General features: G+C 35.4%; 1 long non-coding RNA gene across 1 annotated transcript; it reads right to left on the bottom strand.

The window, feature by feature from the left end:
• Positions 1–7,757: 7,757 nt before the first annotated feature.
• Positions 7,758–25,031, bottom strand: LOC121731136. Its single transcript, XR_006036197.1, has 3 exons — positions 24,921–25,031; positions 19,132–19,135; positions 7,758–7,767 (listed from the first exon to the last, which is right to left on the bottom strand). It is a non-coding gene; the product is annotated as an uncharacterized LOC121731136 (long non-coding RNA).
• Positions 25,032–25,888: the final 857 nt, after the last annotated feature.

The raw sequence follows: 25,888 nt of genomic DNA, 5'->3' as shown, positions 1-25,888 counted from the left end.
GCACAGGAATACTATCAACGCCCTCTGCCCCTACCATGCAGGTACTAATAAAAAAGTATCGTTACAACTTTTTCAGTCTAGCCCAAGGCGCAACGCGCGATAATTAGTGATAAGTAAAATCCGTAAAATGTTTTAAATTGTTAGTCGTGTATATCTTGCACTCACGTCTTCAAATATCAAAAGGCAATTTGCTGTTTTAAGACCAATATAATATGTAGAAAATTGTAATGATTCAAATGAACAAACTTTGCTATTTAAACAGCACATTATGATGTCGCTTAGTACATTTTGATTTTGTGCGACTGTCTACGGAGTGCTACGAAGCGCTACGAGACAGGTCCCGTAGCAGATGTGCTACGAACAATTACTATTGCGAGCTCAGAGATGTGGAAAAAGGCGAGATAATAAGAACATAGAGTTCTTTTTGTCTGGAAAAGCAAAAAAGAAGGGTATTGATTTTAGTTAGATTGTATGTTTACTCCAGCGTATCTCCTCTTGCTTTGATGCCTGAGGTTTGTCACTTTTTGTACCTTTGAATGTTTCAAACTTAAACTCAATCCGGAGTGCAATTGTACTTTTTGATTTGAAAGTAGCATATTTTTTTTATTACTATCAAGCAAATTTTACATTTTTATTTGCGAAAAATCTTGAAAGTGGTAGCTAACAGAAATAGAAAGGATTTCATACTTTGACTTGATGGTCCTAAAATATGGATTATTCTATTTGTAGGACAACGTTACTCTTAAATTATATGACTATTAATCTATCAATATACAAAAAATCAGCTCGTTAGGGTTTCGTTATAGGGTTCTGTAATCAACAAAACTTGGTTTTGTTCAATGATGACAAACAAAATTTGCATTTAGTGCGGTTCGTATTACAATTACCCGTAATGCTCATGTAAGAGCTTGGTAAAACGACCATAAAGTTTAAACTCACGAGCTAATTTAACGGAATATGAGTCACGACTTTTAAAATTAGCCGGCACTTATGTAAAATTACGGCATGTTCAAAATTCGGCCAAAGTGTAGCGGTTAATGATAACTTATTGCGGTTGCTGCGCGCCGCCGCTCATACCTACATGACGGAAATTCTAAACGTTCCCAAACTACCTCAAACTATGCAGTGACGGATTAAGACTACTTTATGCCTCAAGCAATCCATGCCTGTGGATCCCCCTATCCATATCTCAACTAGAATCGGTCTTTGAAATTTTACTCTTCTGGTGCCCCCTTGAAGACGTGATGCCCTAGGCAATTGCTTAATTTAATTAAGGGCTAATCCGTCACTGAAACTATGGCTTGTTCATAGCCCATAGGTATAGCATAGTCATCTATAGTTACTATTTAAGATTTCTGAAACATTTCTTTGATACTGGAAGATTCTTTCATAACGTCTCTTACAGCTAAGATTATCATAAATATCTATTTATTCAGAAAAAATTGAGCATGTTTAATTGTAAAATATGCAACCAGACAATTCTATAAAAGCATTTACGATTGATCAATTGTGTTATACTTATAACTTAAGCTTAAATTGGATCAATTCGATTACAACTTGACACACACAACACTTATTTTGTAATTAGAACGAAGCCACATTGCTTCTTTGTGGCGCGAATTGTCGCAGCGACAACGTTGCATTCTTTTTTCTGATACTACTAATAATAAATAATTACCTTCAGATTTTATAGTGTGTCGTTTTGTCGGTTGTAATATTGCAACGGATAGACTGAGAAAATACGAAGTTTGAGAAGAGAGGAAAATAAACATGTTCTGATTGGCCAAAATTGTGTTATGGCCGCGTAGCCATTGGTTAGGTAATGTTTTCGCAAGAGCGTTATAGCGTTAAGGCGAGGACAAATCTCATTTTGTCATTTTTTACTCCCGGTTTACCTAGTTCCAATATAATTACGAAATGTAAAAAACATGAGATATATATAGCATAATATTTAAAAGGGTTTAAATCATAAACATTTTAATAAAACGTAATACTTTGGCTGTAATTAATTTACAAACTCACCGCCGACAAAAATCTTTATCATCGAAATATAAGTAATACCTAGGATAAAATACATTTTATTTGAATAAATTGTTAGTGATTCTATATTAAAAACGTCTGAACTGAACAATTTTGTTTCTTAATATTTATTTCCAAAGATATTTAAAAAAAACATGAAAAGTAGAGAAGATCCGCCCCTAGTAACTACAATTTTATGCTAAGCTAAAATTTATCTTATTGCGCTGCGTATACGCTTGGTCTTTGGTTGTGTGCAAGGTTATCGTTTTGAATTGAGATAAGTCCCCGCCTTAAGAAACATTAGTTATCGAGACAACACGACGCATCGCGACGGAGCAATGTCCCTACCCCAATACATCACCGCCATTACAAATGTTTCTATGAACACACTAATGGTAAAATAATAACATCGAATTATATCATTCCAAAGCAATCCGGTTTAGATTTGATTTCCTGATAACTTTTACGATTCATTTCTGAATACAATTTCCAGAATAGGCATGCACATTTAAAGCGCAATAAAAATAAAGGTATATAATTTATTTTTAACTGTGAAATATAGTTTCCTGCTTTAAATTTTATGTTAAAATTAGTATAGTAATGTTTATACATATGCAAAGCGGACTAATAAAATGGTTTAACAAGGGTTTAACGTTTTCTTGCCAATTAAAAATGTAGTTTATAACTTGGAAAATATAATGAAAAAATGAAAAAGAAAAGATTTCAAATTGTTGAAAATCGTATAAGGAGCTCCCTTTCAAAAAGTTTCAGGTCCACTTTTGCCAATCGGAGTTTACAGTAAAGTCTGCATGTTTTTTATGTTATAAACACGACCGAGACATTATTATTTAACCCAGGGATAACTTAAACTCAGACTGGCGCAAATGGCGTTAAAGTAAGATTTAAAAGCTCTCAGCAGCCAACAATTTCAGGTCACGAAACAATGCCTACGTAATATTATGACGTCATTATAGTGCGTCTGAACCGTATTGATCATTGCGTGCTCCACATCCAGTCAATGCCTCGCTCTTAACGATCGAGATCTCTCGTGAGTTCGAGTTGGCACCGAATTTCGAGTCTACGCTTCTCGTTAGGCCCCGTTCAGACGGGGGATGGGGCATTGTGCCGACTCGCGCTGTGTTACCTTTCTCTTTGTGAGTATATTGCTTGTGCTTGAATCTCGGTAGTTATAGCTTGAATGTTTTTGATGTATTTGTGCAGTAGTTGTTTGTGTTATACGAGTATTAAAACCAACTTATAATTATTATTATTGTATAAAGTAATTAAAGGCTGATTCTAGTGTAATACGACTAACATTTCTTTGTTACAAATTATTGTTGTGCTAAATGGTCAATGCGATTGCTTATTAAATAAACAATTTTAAAGATATTCAATAAAGGTAAACTTTTATAATGTCTTCTTTGTCCTTGAGGTTCAAAGTACAAAAGTCAATCAAGATGGCAGACGCTGTATTTGTAAATAATTTTTTACCTTTCCTAACCATATTTTAAAATACAGCATCTTTGATTTGACGAAACATGAAAGCAAACCCAAAAACGGGGACGCCTATAATGAATGTTTGCCTCCAGTCAAGCAAGACCGTTTGCTCAAGAGAAATTCTCTTAAAGAATATTCGTGTCTTGTGCAAAGCTACGTTTGTTTACGATTTAGATTGTATATATTGCTGTACAACATCATATCTACTAATGTATACTTTCCTTCTTTTAACTAAACAGAAATTAAGAAAAACAAAGGAAATTTGAGTATACCCACAAAGTAATTTTATATTGTCGTTTTTTTTTAATCGGCGTTACAAGATAAGACCTTAATTAATCTTTTACGGATTGCTACTAGCAGAGATACCGTCTGGTAACCGTCCGACACATTTTAATTAATTTTTTAATTTGAACCGCTCGAGTCATGGGATTCTTTACTTTTAGAGAAGGCTTCTGGCTCTTGGATTCTTTTTTGCCTCGTTCAATGTTCGTCTTGATCGCATATTTTAGTACTTATTGATATACTTTTCCTATGAGATCAAGGATGAATTAGAATAAGTAGTTAAAATTTATTTACAATAGTAACATAATGTAAAAAAAAAATCGGCCAAGTGCGAGTCGGACTCGCGCACATAGGGTTCCGTACCGGTATAGAGAGAAAGTAGACAAAAAATTGTGTTTTTTATATGGGAGCCACCCTTAAATATCTACTTTATTTAAATTTTATTATTAATTACAAAAGTACAAATATAATAAAGGATTTTGTGAAAATTTCAAGTGCCTAGCTGTTACAATTAATGATTACGAGCAAAAAAGGCCAAAAAAATCATGTTTCTTTTTTGGGGGCCCCCCTTAAATATTAACTTTATTTTATTTTTAGTATTTGTTGTTATAGCGGCAACAGATATACATAATCTGTGAAACTTTCAACTCTCTAGCTACTACCGCTCTTGAGTTACAGCCTGGAGACAGACAGACGGACGGACGGACGGACGAAGTCTCAGTAATAGGGTCCCGTTTTTAACCTTTGGGTAAGGAACCCTAAAAACCAAACATGATGATGATGTTGCCAAAAAAGTAAGTAGGTAACATTTTGGTAACATCATCATCATTTGATGAAATTTAGTATATAGGGGGTTTCGGGGGCGATAAATCGATCTAGCTAAAAATAATTTTTAGAAAATGTAAGTTTATTCGTGTTTTATCGAACACCGAGCAAAGCTCGGTCAAATATCTAGTAATCATTAAACGAGCAATTCTTGTATATATAATAATAAATAATAATAATAATAATTTATTGAAAACAACAATACATCTGCTACAAAACACCGCTGTGCTCTTTCCAAAACTATAATTTTAGTGGTAGCTGCTCCTCCCCAAATTGGTATGCCGTAAGATACTACCGACTCGCAAATTGATGTGTAAACCGTTTTCAGTAAGTTCAAAGTAGCAGAGGTAAGTTTTTAAAAATGTAAATAAGTTTCCGGATTCTTTTGGCAGTGTTAACAATATGTTCCTGAAAATCTAGTTTTTCATCAACCGTAACACCTAGGTATTTTATTGAATTAGCTCTACTTAGCTGCCTACAGTTACACTCCACTATCTGCTCACTCTCTATAGGACATGTATGTATTTTAACGTTGAGATTTGCAGGAGGAGCTGATGTTCTAGTTTTATGAAAAAATAAGAGTTTTGACTTTGGGACACTCAATGTAAGTAGGTTGTCTTGGAGCCACCTAGCGATTATTTTAAGTGCGTTTTCAGCGGTTTTAACTACCTCAGTCCAATTGTTCCCGTTAAAAATTATTGCTGTGTCATCAGCGTAACATATTATATCGGTTCTATGGAGACTTGTATTAAATATGTCGTTAATATATAAAATAAAAAGTGTAGGGCCCAAGACACTACCTTGTGGTATGCCAAAGTTGATATTCTGTAAATTACTTTTATGTTGATTGATTTTCACACATAGATGATGATGATTATGATTTTCATATATATATATATATATATATATATATATATATATATATATATATATATATATATATATATATATATATATATATATATATATATATATATATATATATATTTATAATTGGAATCTCGGAATCGGCTTCAACGATTTTCATGAAATTTAGTATATAGGGGGTTTCGGGGGCGATAAATCGATCTAGCTAGGAATCATTTGTAGAAAATGTCATTTTATTCGTGTTTTATCGAATACTGAGCAAAGCTCGGTCAAATAGCTAGTTATTATTTATTGTAAGAAACATATTGTTGGAGAAAAGACGTGACGTAAATATTTTGTTCACAGTTCTACATTTTCGCTTAGTCATAATATTATAAGCCCCTATCAGAACTTACAGCTTAAAAGCATGAACAGGTTTTTTAAGCCAATAGCCTAAAATTGTAGGTGTACAAGGGTAATGGTACCCAACCGCTCATGCCATATTATAGGTCCACATTTTCAGGGCAATACAGCTCAAAAGCATGAAATCCTGGCCAATAGCTCACAACCGGGAATATGGGCAGCAGCTCATGGCGGGGTAATGCTGCAAGCTAAGCCGGGTTAATCCAGGGTTTCCCGACGTCAGTGGTTTGATTGATTGCCTAGAATACATGCTATTGTCCTAGTGAGTAGCGTGCCTTGTTTTGGTATTGTAGGCCGGTGCACTTGTGTCGGGTTTTTGAAGCGTATTAAGTACAATGTACTACTAACTATGTGCATGTTTTTTATCATTATTGTGCTTACTGCCGCACTCAGAGTGGAACAATATTTACTTAATTATAATTAATTCAAAATTTTGACATAAGCCCCATACATTATTTGTCAAATTCTTCATTAAATTCAGGGTTAATCGTAATTAAATGTCTCTGAGAACGGCGGTTAGAGTCCAAAATATTTGACTCTAACTCTGACATTTTACACGTCGTAAAATGTTGTGTATCCAATGACATTATAATATTAAAATAATGGGTTGAATATAATGGGCTCAAATAAAATCAAAAGCGTGCCTTGGTAGGGCTCCGTATTAAAAGTTATTTGGGGGCCCTAAGTTGCCTTTTTTACCTTTGAGAAATGGAGAGTTGCTACTAATTTTTGCTTACACACGTTGGGGGCCTCTGTGACTCGGGGGCCCCGTATAATTGATACGGCAAAGCTTTAGCCTCTGCTTAAAATGTAACAGTTACTTGTATTATGAAAAATTACAAAATTAATGGAAACATCAGCTTTTTGTTACTCGCAAAATATTGATTTAAGGTTTAATAAATTCACTAGATGACGCCCGCAACTCTGTTGCGCCAAAAATAGTTTATCACGCGGGAACCGTTCATTTTCCCGGGATAAAAAGTATCCTATGTCCTTTCCCGGGACTCAAGACTTCCCACACCAAATTCCAGCCAAATCGGTTCAGCGGTTTGGGCGTGAATAGGTAACAGACAGACAGACACACTACTAGTATAGTAGTATGGATTTCCATACTCAGAATACTGCAAATAGTTTATACGCTATTTTGTTTACGTATTAAGTTAACTTCATGTTATTAATAGTCTTAATATAACCACCAAGAAGCTATCTAGGTAGACGACACGAGCTCAGCGCTCCACTTATGGCGCAATTACGACGCAATTTGATGGCGGCCGACGAGATTTATTGCCAAATATTAAAATATCGACCCACAAATTCCTTGAATAATATCCTTATTTTCCGCGTAACGACGTTATAAGCTTTGTCTTTACTCGTGTTTTCTTGATCTTTTCAACTTGTGCTATGCCTTTTTTGCTCATTAGTAATAAGTGCAGGTGATTAATAATAATCAGGAGAAAGCAAGTGTGGACAGCGACTGATTAGTGCAAGTCCTTTATTTTCTCTAACACTAATCACCTGCACACGCACTAAATCGAAGTGAATGCAGGACCTAGACATTAAACGCTTACTTGATTCTACTAAATTAAAGTTTTGACATAAACTCCATAAATATTCGGCCATTCTCTTCGTTAAGTAATCGTGTAGTCTCTGAGTGTAGCCGATGTAGAGTGGATCATACAGATGTTCAGAATTATTGTGGTCTAATTACTGGTTTCGAAGTTTGACAGGAGTTTATGTTTTCAACAACGTTGTTGATTGGTTAATATATTGACATTATAACATTTTAAACTTTCGCGTTGCATTATAATTAAACTTTTTATCGGGACTTAACGCGACTTATTTAAGTAGTAATGCTACTACGAGTACATACTTTTTCTCGACGTTTCGGCCGTGTTGCAACGGCCGTGGTCACAAGGGGACTGCAGGAGCGCGACGTCTTCGTTTGCACCGGGCGGTCGGTTCTACGACTACCCTCGAGTTGTCCAATATTTGTGTTCCAATACACTGAAAGTCAGTAGGTTCACTGCGACACACAACACTAACTGTATCCGGGTTTACACTTATAGACAGAGGTGACACACGCGGTTTGCACTTATTGATCACTGCATTCCAGGCGGGCGACAATTTAAATCCGTCCTCACGATTGAAATTTTTGTACTCTCTAATTTCTATTGCTTCACGTATTACTCTCGTGTGGTAATGACGATCCGTAGAGAGGATTTTAGGGTCGTGTAGCTCCATCCAGTGATTAGTCCCCATATCGAGCAGATGTTCTGCTACCGCGGATTTATTTGTCTGGCGATTTTTCACTGCGGCTATGTGCTCTTTCACTCTTTCGCCAATAGTACGTTTCGTTTGGCCAATGTACGAACTACCACAGCTACAATCTATTTTATAAACCCCAGGAGTTTGGAAAGGTAAGGAATCCTTTGGTGACCGAAGTACTTGTGATATTTTACGTAACGGAGTATACACAGTCTTAATGGAGTATTTCCTCAGCTCTGTTCCAATTTTGTCCGTTACGCCTTTGACGTATGGTAAAAATGCTGCTTGACGGTTCACCTCTGGATACCTCGTTTTCTCCTTCTGTCTTCTCAATCCCCTCGACACCTTATACCCGTTACGTCTAAGTACCTCCTGAACATGTGTTAGCTCCTTGGGCAAATGTTCAGGGTCACAAAGGTTATGAGCTCTGTTTGCTAATGATGATATAACAGATTGAAGATGCCGAGGATGATGATGAGAAGATGCGTGTAGATATCTGTCAGTGTGTGTAGGTTTTCTGTACACAGTGTGGGATAATGTACCATCCTCCTTCACTTTGATCTCCACATCCAAAAATGCGAGGCATCTGTTTTTCTCCGTCTCGTAGGTGAACTTTATTTTTGGATGGATTGAGTTAAGGTAATTAACATACTGTTCTATTTCCTGTTGACCTCCATTAATAATGCGAAAAACATCATCAACGTACCTCTTCCAAAGCTTCACAGTACATGGTCCAGTAGCTAAAGCTAGGTCTTCAAAGTGCTCCATCCACATATTTGCAATTATCGGTGCCAGAGGGCTACCCATTGCAACGCCATCGATCTGGAGGTAGTACTGATCTCTGAAGAGAAGGTAATTACCGTCCAAACAGTGTTCAATGAGAACAATATATTCCTTATGCAACACGGCCGAAACGTCGAGAAAAAGTATGTACTCGCAGTAGCATTACTACTAAAATAAGTCGCGTTAAGTCCCGATAAAAAGTTTAATTATTGACATTAGTCAATCAAAAGCGCTAGTGAATAGAAAAACTTTTTTTTATCAAATAAGGGGGCAAACGAGCAAACGGCTCACCTGATGGAAAGAAACTACCGTCGCCCATGGACACTCGCAACATTAGAAGAGCTGAGTGTGTTGCCTTCAGACAAAAAAACTTCAGTAAAAAACTTTCGACAACGGATATTTTTGCGTACTAAATCTAAAATTTATTTTATTTAATTTTTATTTTAGTACCTACAGGAAATAAGGCATTTTAAGTGGTAGAATTTTCCCTACTGTCGCTATAGAGTTTTTAGGTCCTTGATTCCAGGTCCAGTTCTGATTGAGGCCTAAGACGACGGAAGTCCTCACAACATAAGGACATCTTCTTCGATCCTTTTTCCTCATAATTATTATAAAGTAATTGGAACGCCACTAGCCCCTTATGAGTCGGTGAACTTCACGCCTATAGAAACCCAATTAAGGTAAATATTTCTGTTCAATTCACAACAAGTTTTCAATGTAAATGCACGCGCTCATACGCATAGATAAAGAGCGAAGGAAAGTGATAGCATGGTCTGTTACTAAAGCAAGATTTGAAACGGAAATTTTCGCGTAAATTTCTCTCCAATTATAAACCCTACAAAGTTCTCTCCAAATATAAACCCTACAAAAAATACCAACCTACACACCAAAGCTGCAAAGGAAGGACTTATTTTATTTAATATTTTTATCACAAACTATAAATCTAATAAATCATATCCAAGTTAAACGCCATGATGTAATTTAAAATCGATTGATAAAAGCTGTTGGATGGGAACCAACGTTTTCCATTTAGAGAGTCTCCCGATGGGCGTGGTCGCAGACGGCCTTAATGAGCTCGCCGTTACAACGTGATCGGAGCCTTATTTACGAGGGTCTTAAGTTTATTTTGCATTGTAACGATCGCGATTCCAAGAATATGTCATCCGCAGGACCGGGTTCCTGAAAATAATTTTTTTCTTTTCGTTTTATCTACATTATACCGTTTCATCATAATAAAAGCTTCATAATTGAAATTCACACTGAATTTGCATTGTACATTAATTTTAATTCTCTTCTTCTGTTATATTGTTAAGAAAAGATAGAATATTATATTAATCTGCTCTTGGTAAATTAAGATAATTGAAGCAAAGAGGCCCTGATTAAATGAAGCAAATTATAAATCTAGGTAACGCAACAAAGAACTAAGTCTAAAATTGTACCCAAAACCAAAAACATCAACTGTTTTTGGTTTTGGGTACAACTAGGGATTTTTAAGTGCTGTATCGATCAATGCCTTCAAATAATAGATGAATTTAGTATCAAACTAAAGACAGTAGTGTTCTTGATGTATGAATTAATCATACATCAAGAACACTACTGACAGGCTACTACATTAAGTAATAATGTACTTATGTTCAAGGGCGCCTTGTCGATGAATTTATGAAGCTTACGTGTGAACTTAGTAATAAACTATAAACCCTTTGTAGCCACTATAACCAGAAATATTATCAAGGGCGTTGGTTGTCGATCAAAGCCTTGAATTTAATGTATGAGCTGTGATGAAATATGGAGAAACATAATTTGGGCGCTTGATGGGAGTTGCCCAAAGTCATTCTTGTAGTCTTAAGGCGGGGATTAATCTCAATCCAAAACTATAACTTTGCACACAACCAAAGACCAAGCGTATACGCATCGCAATAAGATTAATTTTAGCTTAGCATAAAACTGATGTCACTCGAGCGGATTTTCTCTATTTTTCATGTTTTTTTTAAATATCTTTGGAAATAAACATTATGAAACAAAATTGTTCGGTTAAAGAATTTTTAATATAGATTTACTAACAATTTATTCAAAAAACATGTCTAATTATCCTGGTTAATACTTATATTTCGATGAAATAGATTTTTATCGGAGGTGAGTTTGTAAATAAATTACAGTCAAAGTATTAAGTTTTATTAAAATGTTTATGGTTTAAGGTATTTTAAATATTGTGCTTTATACCTCATATTTTTTAAAACTTTGTTATTATATTTGAACTAGGTAAACCGAAAGTCGCGGAATAACAAATTGGGGTTTATCCTCGCCTTAACGCAACGTTCTTATTTTTACCTCGCGAGAGAGAAGGACTGACAAGATGTGGAAGTTTTGGAGAAAAGAGCCGAATTATAAAGCTGAAGTATTAGTTGGAACGCGCTAATCTTTTTTTTTTCTTTTTTTTTATGAAATAAGGGGGCAAACGAGCAAACGGGTCACCTGATGGAAAGCAACTTCCGTCGCCCATGGACACTCGCAGCATCAGAAGAGCTGCAGGTGCGTTGCCGGCCTTCTAAGGGGTAATAGGGGAGGGTAGGGAAGGGAATAGGGGAGGGTACGGGAGGAAATAGGGGAGGGTAGGGAAAGGAAAAGGGTAGGGAATTGGGCCTCCGGTAAACTCACTTACTCGGCGAAACACAGCGGAAGCGCTGTTTCACGCCGGTTTTCTGTGAGGACGTGGTATCTCTCCGGTCGAGCCGGCCCATTCATGCCGAAGCATGGCTCTCCCACGTCAGAATCTCACGAACTACCGTGTTAAGGCCATCCTCTGAGCAAATGACCATGACCATACATTTACCGCGTTGCTGAGATCGCACCAAAATCCAATTTTTTTTTACCTATCTTAGTTCAAAATTGACCTAAAAAAATTCTAACGGCAAATATGTAGTTACTGAAAACGTTGGATCTATTGGCGTGTGTTTTAAATAAACCTGATTTGTAAATACTAGGGAGATAATAAATTTGTGCTTGAATTTAAATAAATTGATATTACTTTGGAAGCTGATATTATTATGAGTACAATAAACAAAAATAGGAAATTACAACGGGGATAGGAGTGTCCATATGCTACAGATTATTGCTGTATTTTTTTATAATAATGTAGTAGCTTTCAAATTATGAGTTAATAATACTCTAGAAACGGTAAATTACGGCATTTCCGTAGGGAGAGCGTCTTAATGAAACGTGACACAAACATAGAGTAGATTAAGGGGGAAGGCGTAGTCTACTTTTTTTGCTGAAAAATGTACTGTTCGGTGTTTGCGCCGAACTCCTATTTACACGGGCGAAGCCGCGCGGAATTTTTACTGATTATACATAAATGGTTGACAGTAAATATTTTCCAGGGCACGTATGTCGATCGACGTCCTAAGCCTAATGTATGAGCGTGGTGAGCTGACGTGACATTAAGTGCAGTGATTGCCGGCGCTGAGTTACATGACTTTGGGAATTTTCATCAAGCGACACGTTTATTTTTGTGTTTACTCTATGTTTCATGTTAATGTACCAGCAGATAAATTGATTCATCGGCAGATGATGGACTACCTCATGTGGTCGGCTTGTGTCAATTCAATGTTAGCTGTGATGGGTCCATAAAGTTAATATATTCCGCTACGCATAAAGTTAAAATACCTAGCGGAATAGAGAAACAAAGGCCTGAGCCAGCGAGATGTCACTATCAGTAACACTGCCTGGTAAAAAGCGACGTGTGAAACATGACAGCAGAACTCTTTTTTTGACGTCCCGTCGGCACTTATCGGCACGTTGACAATTTAATCCCATAGAAAGATGCTTGTGTATGTGTATATTTTTAAACACAGATGTAAATCAATTTCGGTTTCGTTTGACATCTAGAGACTGTTGCTCTATTCCGCTAGGTATATTAACTTTATGCGTTAAGTCTAACCCTATTTATGACTTAACGCAACCAAACGTAGGTCTGCCATCTGCCTAGGAATCAACTTCTCTGATAGTACAACCAAAATATGATGTGGAAGGCCGTTTATTCACCGGCGCCATCACCGACAAAAATTCAAATAAAATGCTACTTTATGACCTGAGCTATAGGTTTCATTGTGCTCTACGCCACAACAAAGCAGGAGCGGCATGGGTCGCAATGCCGGTAGAAAATTGAGTGCAGCTGCACATCAAAAAATACTAGTGCACATCAAAGTCCGAACACAATATGACTATAAACTATTTTCAAGGCATTCTATCTTATCTATGGAAACAACGTATCGCACAATAAACCTAGTTTATCTTGGCTTTATCTCGTTAATAACATTGTTATATTACTTTATTGATGAGTACCCCTCATTAAAATGTTTACTACATTAAATAGAAAATCTACGTGATATTATAATACCAATTAATCTAATAATGTTCAATATAATAAGCTTTAAGGTATCGATAAAATACTAAAGCTTCGTGTCCTGACTTAATTAATTCGAGAGCACTCAGAATATTGCTTAACGGGACTATTTAGAATTTAATAAAGTTAAAAAACGACATTATGCTTTTTAACCTTCAGCATATTTTAAAATATACTCGACTAGATGACGCCCGCAACTCCGTTGCGCCAAAACTCGTGTATGGCGCGGGAACTGTACATTTTTTCGGGACAAAAAGTATCCTATGTCCTTTCCCGGGACTCAAAGTATCTCCACGCCAAATTTCAGCAAAATCGGTTTAGTGGTTCGGGCGTGAAGAGGTAATAGACAGACAGAAAGACGGACAGACAGACAGACAGACAGAAACACTTTCGCATTTATAATATTAGTATGGATATGGATTTAATGATTCAACAAACTGGATACAATTTAAAATATTATGCCACATTTGTTGTAATTTTAAACATCATTTAAATCATTAAAAATTATAACAAGAATTGCCACTTTTCCACGTTGCCACGTTGCCAATATCTTATGAGAGTCATAGTTTTGTTATCATGAGTAAAATAATTAATAACAATAATTGTTAAGTAATGAATGTTCTATGTAGGGACATCACTGAAACCAATGTATAAAACAAGTCGAATAGAGCGTTTTATAGTTTGGGGTTTTCAATAAGATTTGTATTATTAATAAACTAGGCGAAAAACACGTAGGCAATTAACGATATATTTTAAACTACGTGCTTAAAAATAATACATTAATTTGGATTGTCTTTTTAACTAAGTTTCTAGGATTTAATTTTTTTTTTTAATGGCCCCGCACTTGGGACCTCTTGTTCCCCCTTACATGATAAGGGACAATTTCTACAATTGTTTATTTATTACATGTGCGTTTATATAATAGTTATACATGTCATAATTATTTACATTTATATATATTTGTGTTTTTTTAAGACATTATTCTTTTACTTTTTTTTGTTCACACCTGGTTTTTTTACTATCACAATTGTTTTCCTTTCAATATACATAGTTTTCCATTTCTATTATCGTGTTATAATTCACTATTTTTTTACATTTGCTTTACAAAATTTTATTGCTTATATTGAACTGATAATTATGACATTATTTTATACATATACCTTGTTTTATTTTATACTTTATTTTACATTCTTAGTGATTTTAGTGAGAATGTTATTTATTTCTATTAGCTAGTTAAGATAAAAATGTTAGCCATTACAATTTTCAGAGCAGATTTTTCCTGCATTCAGCCAAGAGTGTCCGATCAGATGCGCCAGAGTTGTTAACAATTAGCAATGCAGTTAAACAAACAATAATAATAAATAATAATATAACTTATATTACCTAACATTTGGCAATACTATACATTTGACAATACTATATTAACTATATACTATATATTATTATACTTACATGCTACATAATATACTACATTCATGCTACCTTTTCTATTGCAATACATTGTTTACATTTGCCATATTTGCTATATCAAATAAGTGCAAAGTAGTTATTTGTATTTTGTTTTGTATATTTTTTTTTAATACCATACCTTTATATATATTTTTTATACCGTACATTATACATATTTACTTATCCAATTAAATTTTTTACATTTATCTACATATTTTAACTACATTTCTACATTTTGGTTATTGCTGCCATAAATTCATATTTACTACTAACAATACTTTTGTGTTTATTTTAGGCGCTTATCGTGCTCTACATTTTTGTTAGCAGCTGTACTGCGACGGCATCGTAGTATCGTTACGTGTGCGTTCGTAGAGCCATGTACGTTCCACGAATGCATCGTCTTCAGGATCATACGATACCGCCGCACGTGCTATGGCTTCCCATTTTCGTCTTATCGGGCACTCTCGGCTGAACGCGCCATGGTTTGCGTTAAAATTATTTTTCTTGCAATTAATGCAGCATGGCTCGGTACCCCCCTCGAAGCCCTCACACTGAGATTTGTGGTGTGTTCCGGAGCAATGGCCGCACCTCACTTCCGCAGCAATATCGGCGCAGAATCGCTTCCCGTGTCCGTACCCCAAACAGTGCGAGCACTGTATTAGGGGGGACTGGTCGGCGACCCGCACCCTCAGCATATCAATGTATGCACGGCCTTCTCTAGTGAGGCACAGCCATATCTCCGGAGACACCTCCAGCAGGACATGCTCAGTATGGGCATCCTTACCACGCTTTCGATATTTAACCCTTATCCTGTCCTCGTCCCCATCCAGGATATGCTGTATGAGGTGCTTATTCTGAACACGGATTGCGTCACAAATGTCGTCGTCCGTGTTCGACTTCAGCACCCCATACAGAATAACCTGGGGGTCCTTATTTTTCACTATTTCCACTTCGAACTTATCCCTTGCACATATCTCTATCCTTTTCCTTACTTCGTCTCTCTCTTTTCTGTCCCTAAATTACTTTCCTCCCTTTCCCTTTTCTTATCCTTTCTACTTTTATACCCTCCTTTCTTGCCTCTATTATTTTGCCTACGCTATCCACTATCTGTTGTCCTGTCATTAGGATTTCATTTTAGAATTTATATTAGATATAAGATCTATAGACATAGCTCCCAACGAGTACAAACCATAATAAGTTAATTTTTTGATTGTGTCTCTCTATAACACTTCTACAATGCAATTATTAGCTAGCTCTCAGATCTAGAGACCTGGCTCCTAATGAGTACCAGCTATAAGTATCTGCTTCTACTATATTAGGTGTATACTACTAGTATCAGGTGGCAAGACATGCAATGCATGAACGAGTAGAATAAAATAAATTTTGATTGCATCTCAATAAAACTTCACCAAAATAAATATTAGCAAGCTATTTGATCTAAAGACTTTACTCCCAATAAGTACCAGCTATCTCCTTATACATAAAATTCTCGTGTTGTTGTTTGTGCGCGAACTCCCGCAAAACGGCTCAAAAGATTTTGAGGAAATTTTCATTATTCTCAGGCCTACATTCGTTAGGCCTGAGAATAGGTTTTTATCTACTTTTTATATTGATACTAGAAATAATTTATATGATAAAACAACATTTGCCGGGTCAGCTAGTCTCGTTTTATAATTAAGAAATTATAAAACTTCTCTAATACATAATATATTAGTTAGGCCTAAGATCCGTGCCAGCTCAGATCTAAGGCCTTACTCCCAACGAGTACCAGCTAAAAGTAGTTTAGTATCGGGTCAGGGCAAGACATGATGCATGAAGGACGACCGATGACGTCACACGGCGCCTGACGCCTGTCTAGACACCCACCCTATGCCCGTCATCTAGATGCTAGATTATTCATGCTATGGTTAGTTCTAATTTATAATATCAAGGAGCTTATGAAATGGCTGTATGTTTTAATGAGGTATGAAGATATAATAGAATTCAATTTGATGGTATTTTTCGTCAGGCAATTACACCCACGCGCCTATTAGGTCTGTTAAAAGCAGGTAGATTAATAACTATTGTAGTCGTATATGTTTATTGTTTACTTACTAAGGATTTAGCGGATGAGTTAATAGATATATACACTTTCGCATTTATAAAATTAGTGTAAAGATAAGTAAGCACTATCAGAATACCAAGCCTTACCCACATGTTCTTCTTGTGTTTTCATTTATCACGACGTCTCAGCTCTCATCTCAGATGTTGTAATATCCCGTCGCCGTGTGTCTAGACGCTAGGTAGGGGGGTGGCATACATTATACTGTACTTATGGTTTCATTGATATGAAAGTATGTATGTACTATTAGCATCATAATATTTGTTCTACAAGATAGATAAAATTGTTTTTCCGATCAGGAAAAGCAATGTGGTTTCTAAATTTCTTTATAGACATAGTTTTTCATTTCATTGGATCGAAAAATTGGATCGAAAAACTTATGCGTGTGGACTTATCTATGGATAGGTCTTTAAAATGATATTGAGGTTTCTAATATCATTTTTTTCTAACCTGAATAGTTTGCGAGAGACACTCTTCCAAAGTGGTAAAATGTGTGTCCCCCCCCCCTCTAACTTCAAAAACTACCAACGAAAATTGGTTCGAACGAGATCTAGCCAGTAGTTTTTTTTACACGGCATAAATGGTAAACCTTAATTTAACTTTTATTAAATCAACTGAAATATGAAAATAAATCAAAAATCTCTTAATTTCATAAATATAAACCTTATTGCTGCTGCGGAACCCTTCATGGGCGAGTCCAACTCGCACTTGGCCGGTTTTTTTAATTTGTTACTGCTACTTTTTGCATTGATTCATATTTTTGGCATTTGTAAATTGTAGATGTAGTCCTAATAATTTGTTACCTTCATAAGGCAACCCTTTTTTAGAAAATTTTCTCCACTTCGTACAACACGGCTTAAGCCCTTGTTTTTATAACATACACTTACAAAACGTGTAAATCAAAGTACTAAGGGCTGGGACAAGTAGGTCACGGCCTTGAGATTCGGAATTGGAACAAGGAACAGGGGGACATAAGGGCGGGCAATGTTAAGGGCCAAGGGAGAATTGATTTATGAATATTTATATATTTAAATGGGTCATGTAGTGTTTACTTACTAAACGCCACTGTTTTAATATGCTCCCACAGGTTTATTAAAACGTGAACGTGAAGATAAACATTGAAGTTTTAAGTTTATAATATTATAATTATGATGTTGTATGAGTATAATATTATATTAGAAGGTCATTTAGAAACACTTATTATGTACTAATAAGCTATTTTAATCGTGATGACCTACGAAAATTATGTTAAGACGTATAAAGCCGCACAACGGCTGCACTCAAAGACATTTAAATCTGATTACTTAACTTTAATTTAATGATTATTGTGACAGAGTCATAATCTTCATTTATTTAAAGTTAATTTATAATTTAATTAGGCTAGTTATAATATCATCTCTAGTAAATGCGTAGAATCCTATTTTACCAAGTAGCGGAATACATCCAGTAATAAATAAACTCATCTTGGCGGGGGGCACTCCCGTGCCCCCAGATTTACGGGCAATAAGCTAATCATAATTTATGCTTTCGAAATCTGTATCCTTAATTCATGGGATTAGTCTAAACCATAAAGTAAGCCGCGAAATCATTGGCTTATTTCGAAATTCATGTACAACAAAGGTGAAAGGTTTTACAAAATTTGTTTGTTGTGATTTGTATTCTAAGAAATTTTTAACAAATGATAGATTTTACTGTAATAAATTCGTTATCATAATAATAATTATTTTATTATATTATGTACTGAGACAAAACATTTGTTTTGATTGTTGATGTTCGTAGGTACGTTGTGTTAATTCCTTTTTGGGGTTCCGTACCCAAAGGGTGAAAACGGGGCCCTATTCATGAGACTTCGATGTCTGTTTGTCCGTCTGTCTGTTGCCGCTACAACAACAATACTAAAAACAAAATAAAATTAATATTTAAAGGGGGCTCCCATACAACAAACGTGATTTTGTTGGCCTTTTTTGCTCGATATCAATAATGGTAACAGGTAGGCACTTGATATTTTCACAAAGGCCTTAAATAAAATAAAAAAAAAGATGTAGGCTACTATTTCTTGCAAAAAAATTGACGATTCCTTCCTTTAAGAAGTTACAGGCTATGTTTACTAGATAAATAAAACAAGTGAAGATATCTGTACAATGCTCAGCTTGCACGGTCATCTACTGAATACTCGCATCAAAAGGCTTTGCATTCAAAGTTAAATCGAGATGATACGAACAAAGAACATTATAATTACAGCTCTTTGCTTCATTATCCATACGTTTCTATTTAAATATAGGTTGGTGGGTCACGGAGGATGAAACTCGGTCATTATTTCTGACAACTATGTCAGGGTTTATATAGATTGCATCCATTGTCCTAGAAAGCATTCATTTAAATTCACGATTTTGAGTGGGACTCTCGTTATCTTGCTGTCTATCGTATCAATTTTTATCGCAAAGCTTGTAGATTTCAGTTATCTTTTACGTCATGTTTTTCTGCTGGGTTTTTTCGTGATGTAGTTCAGAGTAATTTTACTATTATTCATTATAGGTCTATCAGAATCTGATGACAAAAAGTGAGAAAATAAATAGACATTAGTAATACCGGGGTGATCGGAATAAATTATTTTGATCCTTTTTAGGGATCCGTACCCGAAGGGTAAAAACGGGACCCTATTACTAAGACTTCGTTGTCTGTCTGTCCGTCTGTCCGTCAGCAGAAATTTTCACAGATTGTGTGTTTCTGTTGCCGCTATAACAAAAAATACTAAAATAAAAATAATATTCAAGGGGGCGTCCATACAACAAACGTGATTTTTTTGTCTTTTTTTGCTCGTAATCAGTAACGTCAACAGCTAAACGCTTTAAATTTTCACAAAACCCTTAATTATATTTGTAATTTAATTATTTATACTAAAATTTAAATAAAATAAATATTTAAGGGGACTCCCATGCAAAAAAACACAATTTTTTGCATACTTTCTGATTTCACTCTGTAATGGTACAAATCTGCTTGTTGACGCTACAAGAAAAAAAATATAATGCATAGTTAAACTACGAGACACGCACAAAAATTCTTGACATAATTAGCACAGAATATTACTGTGATGTTCGACGTTACGAAATAATCGCGTGATGTTATTTCGTGTGTACTATTACAAATTTTAATGGCGCTGAAATGTTGTATGTGAGTTAATCAAGCAATTGCCCATGAAATTAGGATACTTACGACAGACGGCTAGCACAATAAAAACAATACACAGCGGACTATTTCAGATCAGGCGCACGCACACATAAGTGTAATTTCGGATAACTTAAAATAGCAGAACAAAGGATGGAAATGATGAAGTCCGTTCAGTGTTATATTTCCTTTCTATGGGCGTATCCTTATGTCTATGAGATAAAAGCCTTGTGAGGAGTAGAATAACTCTGAACGGAATGTAAAGCAAGTCCTCAATAACCATAAGGTCTACTATATAACTATATTTTATTATTAGACTTTTTTGCGACTCCTCGTAATAAGAAACCATTAAAAAAATTTCAATGCCATCTTTCGTGGCATACCGCATGAATTATAATCTGAGAAAATTACAGCGATAAATATCTAGCTGTTAATGCTGTTAAGAAACTTTTCGATTCAGATAATCCATCGAATCTTTTCCTTTTATATTATTTTATTAGAAGATATTTTGTTGGTATAATATTAAGGAGTATGCTAATAAAAAATGTACTTTGCTTATAATCTTATATCTTTAAACGAGCAATTCTTGTATATATATAATTGGAATCTCGAAATCGGCTCCAACGATTTTCATGAAATTTAGTATATAGGGGGTTTCGGGGGCGATAAATCGATCTAGCTAGGAATCATTTTTAGAAAATGTCATTTTATTCGTGTTTTATCGAATACCGAGCAAAGCTCGGTCAAATAGCTAGTATAAATTTAAAATTATAAAGGTTTCGCAGTTTTCTCGTTGCGGTTTTATTCATTACTAAAGAGTTACCGGGAGTGCTCTACGCTGTCTTAAAAGCTTGTGCTACTTAAGCAAAGTACTGAACCCATAAAACGGATTAAAACATGTCGACCGTCTTTCCACCCGAGTATTGGCATTAACCACTCATTAGCGAATGTAGTTATCATTGCACCCTTGAGTGCAACCGAAGGTTGCGGTGCATTGACACGAGAATCCTGCCGAATCGCGGAGGCCGGGGGACAAACGGCGGCGGTTCGGGGGTAGCACGATCCGATTTCGCCGGGTTATAGGTTAGTAGCTCAACAGGTGTGCGTTACGTAATCATGCGCGCGCAGTCCATTCACCCAAGTAGTACGCGTATCGATCCGTCGTACGCCCATATACCTCAGACTGTCTTTTGAGCTGTTCGATTGTCTCGTATTTAATCTGTAGCGCGGATTTCCCGCTATTGTCGGATTGCTTTAATATATATCGGAGGTTGTATCTGTTTTGATGTTATTGACAAAACTAGGCAGAGGGTTCGTCCATTTTGAATTTTAACTGGGTTTAATACGTTAATATGGGCTATGATAGCATCCTAAATAGCTTTACAGTTTACCGTAATATACTAATTACTAAGGTATACATTTCTAATTGACGCTTAATATTCACCACCTTACCTGCTCCAGGAAGCTTTGATCCGCTTATCTTATCAAAGATGAATGCATATGGCATTTACATACTCCTAGTAAGGCCTACTTCCACAGATCTAGGTTAAAGTTTACCGTGGGTTTCTGCTATTTCTCATTTTCTTTATGATGTGAATGAAACAACATGATATTAAAAACTCAAATGTAACTAACTTTTTTACGTTTTACGTTTGGTTTGACTTTTTTACATTTAAATATAATACGAATAATATCTAGCTGGAGGCTGATAAATGCTAACTCTAATTCGTTTTTAAACTTCATTAAATACTTTGTTTTTGGCGCGTAAGTATGGCCGCAAAACTTCGATTCCAGTGTTTTTCAACCCTTTTTATAATGCTAACCCCCCGGTATCAAAATACTTCGCGGCTTCCTTCCCCGCCTTTGCTTTTTCTCATGTTTATAGTATGTTTATGACCTCTAGATCGATATGAACCAGTCCTGGTGGTTGAAAAACACTGCTCTAATTAACTGGTCTCTCACGTCTTTATGCTTAACCGCTAAACAAATTAAGACGAAACTTAATAATAATATTATACAGATATTATAATGCTCGAAAAGGGATAAACATTAGTTTTTATAACCCTAAAATGTATGCAATGTAGGAATACGCGAGAATAAAGATGTAACATCTAAAAATCATAAAAATTATAAGTGTTGTCTGTACTGTATGATGACCATATACCAGTAATTTTTTTATAAAATCATACTTCACCAGAATAAATAAAAAGCTCATATTTATTGGTCGGCCCGCACAAACCAAAGATGTCGGTGATTTGGAGTTTCTAATCGCTTCGGACAACTTATCCGCACATAAGTGAGTGTGATAACAACCGCGCTGGCGAGCAGCCAAGACAATTCTAATTGAATCCCACTATTGTCCGAAAGTTTCGATGGTTTTTGGACACTGCAAAATTACTTCCGCCTCCTTCTGTGTGTTCTACCGGAAAATATGTTCTTTTACTAGCTATAATATATCAATTACAGAAAAAGATATGAATATTATGGCGAAGTAAAAAATATAATTAAAAAAGAATGGCCCGCTTTGGGGCTGTTTACTGTTAAGGGTAGTTTGAATTATTACATTGGTGTTACGTTAAAGTAAATGTCGATTCCTGAATTTTAAAATCATAATTATAATACGTGTATTTGTTTTTCAGCCCATTAAGGTGAAAGATAATTTTTGTGACTAGACCCATAATATTATATTTTCACCATTTAGGTAATGTAAACCAGTTTGTAGACTAAAATTAAAATTAATTTCGCCTTCTTTGGTCGTTTTATTTTAACTGTTGTATCTAAATAGGGAAGTAAATAGCGATCTAAAATGAAGTTACAATATATTTTCTAATCCATTTTGGCGCTTTATTAATCCCATATTCTAAAATTACCGTGAAAACCATGTACATTTCACGGCTAAAGCACTGCGAAATACCTTTGTTGTTGGTACACGGATAATAGATTTACGCACAAACCACATAGCCTATGATACGCCTATCGCCTCTAGTCCAATTGTTAATAAACCATTAACTTGGATTATAGGTACAGCATACAATGAGTAGCGCGTTTCTGTTTCTTTTATATTATCTATTGCAATCGGTTTCTTAAACCCGCAACATTTTGAAAATCGTTATCTAAATCACCACTTATTTTAAAGAGGAAACCCGAAACAGTCTTCGCCACTGCATAGTAATAAAAGCACGTCTTGATGTTTCTCGCGACTACCTGCGCATAAAGAGTATCTTCGCAAGTACCCGTAATAAATATTCTTTATCGTGGTCCACCTTAGAGAATAACATAATGATAATACTAGATGATGTAAGCAACTCCGCTGCGTACAAATTCATTCAATTCATTCAATTTTTACGGGATTAAATGTTACCAAATTTCAGCAAAATTGGTTCAGGGTAGAGCGGTTTGAGGGTAGAGAGGTTACAGACAGATAGACACTTCCGCGTTTATAATAATATTAGTATGGAAGTAAGGATTAAAGTCACTGGGTAAACAGATAGGTATAAGGTAGATCACGAGGAAGAACATAAATAAATTAAGTACTATCATTTCTTAGACTTAGACGACCTCTGTGGCTCAGCGGTGAGCGCGTTGGTGGCTCAAGCCGGGGGTCGCAGGTTCGAATCCCGCCGACGGAACAAAAAGTTTTCAAAGTTCCTGGGTCATGGATGTGTATCTTATAATAAAAAAATCTTAAATATGTGTATAGTATAAAAGTATTAAATATATTTCCGTTGTCTGGTACCTGTAACACAAGTCCATCAGGTACTTACCACGGGGCCAGACTGACGTGGTGTGAACCGTCCATAGATATTATTATTATTAGTAAAAATCATTTTTAACATATGCACTATATATATATATATATATATATATATATATATATATATATATATATATATATATATATATAGCGTAGTAGTCACTATTATTATTAACGTTTATTCCCGTGGTGCGGGCATAAACGTTAATAAAAGGGAGGAACCTTCAGTTCTTTGAACTTTGTGCTGTCTCCCGCTTTATATGGGGAGGGAATCTGGAATTCTTCCTACTCCTATTTTCTTCTGATCAATTTCGTTGCGGGTCCCAAGACAGCTTTAGCATGTCCCTCGGGTTCCCTGAGATCATATCAAAGGGTTTTTGTGGTTGGATACCGCTGTCGATCCTGGCGACACAGGGGATACAGTGGTGGGAATATGTGGTGGGCCAAAGCCCGTTAAAAAAAATATGCACTATATTTATAAATTTAGTTCATCATCACTCATTACATCTGCGATGAGTGATGATGAACTAAGCTAGTGATGATAAGCAATATTTACTATTAACAATAATATTAATGCTATATTATGTAAATGGCATGAAATCCAAATTCACCATTCAGTATGCATCGCTAGTGCGGTTTATCTGGAGCTTCGTTCTTTGTATTGCAAATAGGAAGTGGTGAAAAGTCACGTGCGATTCACCGCGAGCTTCAAGTGGTTGCCAGGATATGAAGGTCTTGCACTGGAAAAGTATTATTTCAAGAAAATCCATATTTCTTTATTCGTCGATTTTTTTGTATAGGCTTCAGTATTATAATAGCATTATAGTTTTACTTAAAGACATAAAAAAATAAAAGGTTATTTAAAAAAGTTCATAGATTGTAGGCGGACAGATAGAAAAATCTCCGGACATGTCAAACAGACGCATTTAGCAATTATATTATTAGCCTCAATATTGTATTTCGAATGTTTAATATTATTTTGTTCTAAAATGGTCCCAGACAGTATCGTAGTAATCCCATATTGGTCAATTGCACATGCCATACCATCCATACCATCAATAGTTAGGACAATACATGTTCAAAATTAATTTTTTTGTCATAAATTGTACTAATGCTTAGTACTCACACACGGTTTTGCTCGAACGTTTTACTCCAAATCGAGCAATAACCACCGTGTGGACCGCAAAACTGACAACTCGAAGGCTCGCTTCGAGCCGGTTCGATGGAATTACATATGTAAAATATGTCATTTCCTTCGATTCGGAGTAAAACTATCGAGCAAAACCATAATATGTGAGTACTTAGCATTAGAAACGATGGTGATGACTAGTATGAAGTATCTAATTTCTAGCGAGTATTTAACTCGGCGCCGAGCTTTGTATTCAAACCGGTATTACTGTTCAGTGCTCACAGTCTCTTGCATTGTTTCAATTTGTACCAGCTTACGTACACAAAAGATTCGGAAATAGTGTTATTTTATACAGTTTATAATAGACATATAGCTATATGATAGCTTTTGTCTGATATATTGTGGGAAAATTGAGGTAGTTCACATAACATTTGCCATAGCAAATAGAATACCCCATGGTTGTGAGCTCAGAACTGAAAAATAAGGTTGTGAGTAATAGGGGGGGTGTAGATTATTTTTAGGAAATATATTTATTTTATAGATGTACATTTGTTACATCTAAAAATGAATATAAAAATAAATACACTTTTATTTAAATTTAAAAAACCACCGTTTTGAGACCGTGACGTCACACTCTGTGATGGATGTTTGCGATTACGTGATAGGTATTAAATACTATGTACTTTTTATTATACTATCAATGAGGGAAAATATGTCATTTTCTGTAATTATATGATACACACTCTCAAAAAAACAATAATTTGTACTATATTTCGTTTACTGTCTACACACCTCTTGGAATACTGCACCTTCGCAATAAGTTTTAGTCTAGAGCGTATAAAATTATGACTTCAGATGTGTGTAACTTGTTGAAATAACAAACACACATCCATCATAAAAAAAAGGATTCGGGATTTTGAAAATATTTGGTTTCTGCATTATAAACGA

Source organism: Aricia agestis, chromosome 10, assembly GCF_905147365.1.
Source record: "Aricia agestis chromosome 10, ilAriAges1.1, whole genome shotgun sequence".
Classification (NCBI taxonomy): Eukaryota; Metazoa; Arthropoda; class Insecta; order Lepidoptera; family Lycaenidae; genus Aricia; species Aricia agestis.
Note: the sequence above shows the minus strand (reverse complement) of the source record. Positions and strands in the feature narration are given on the sequence as shown.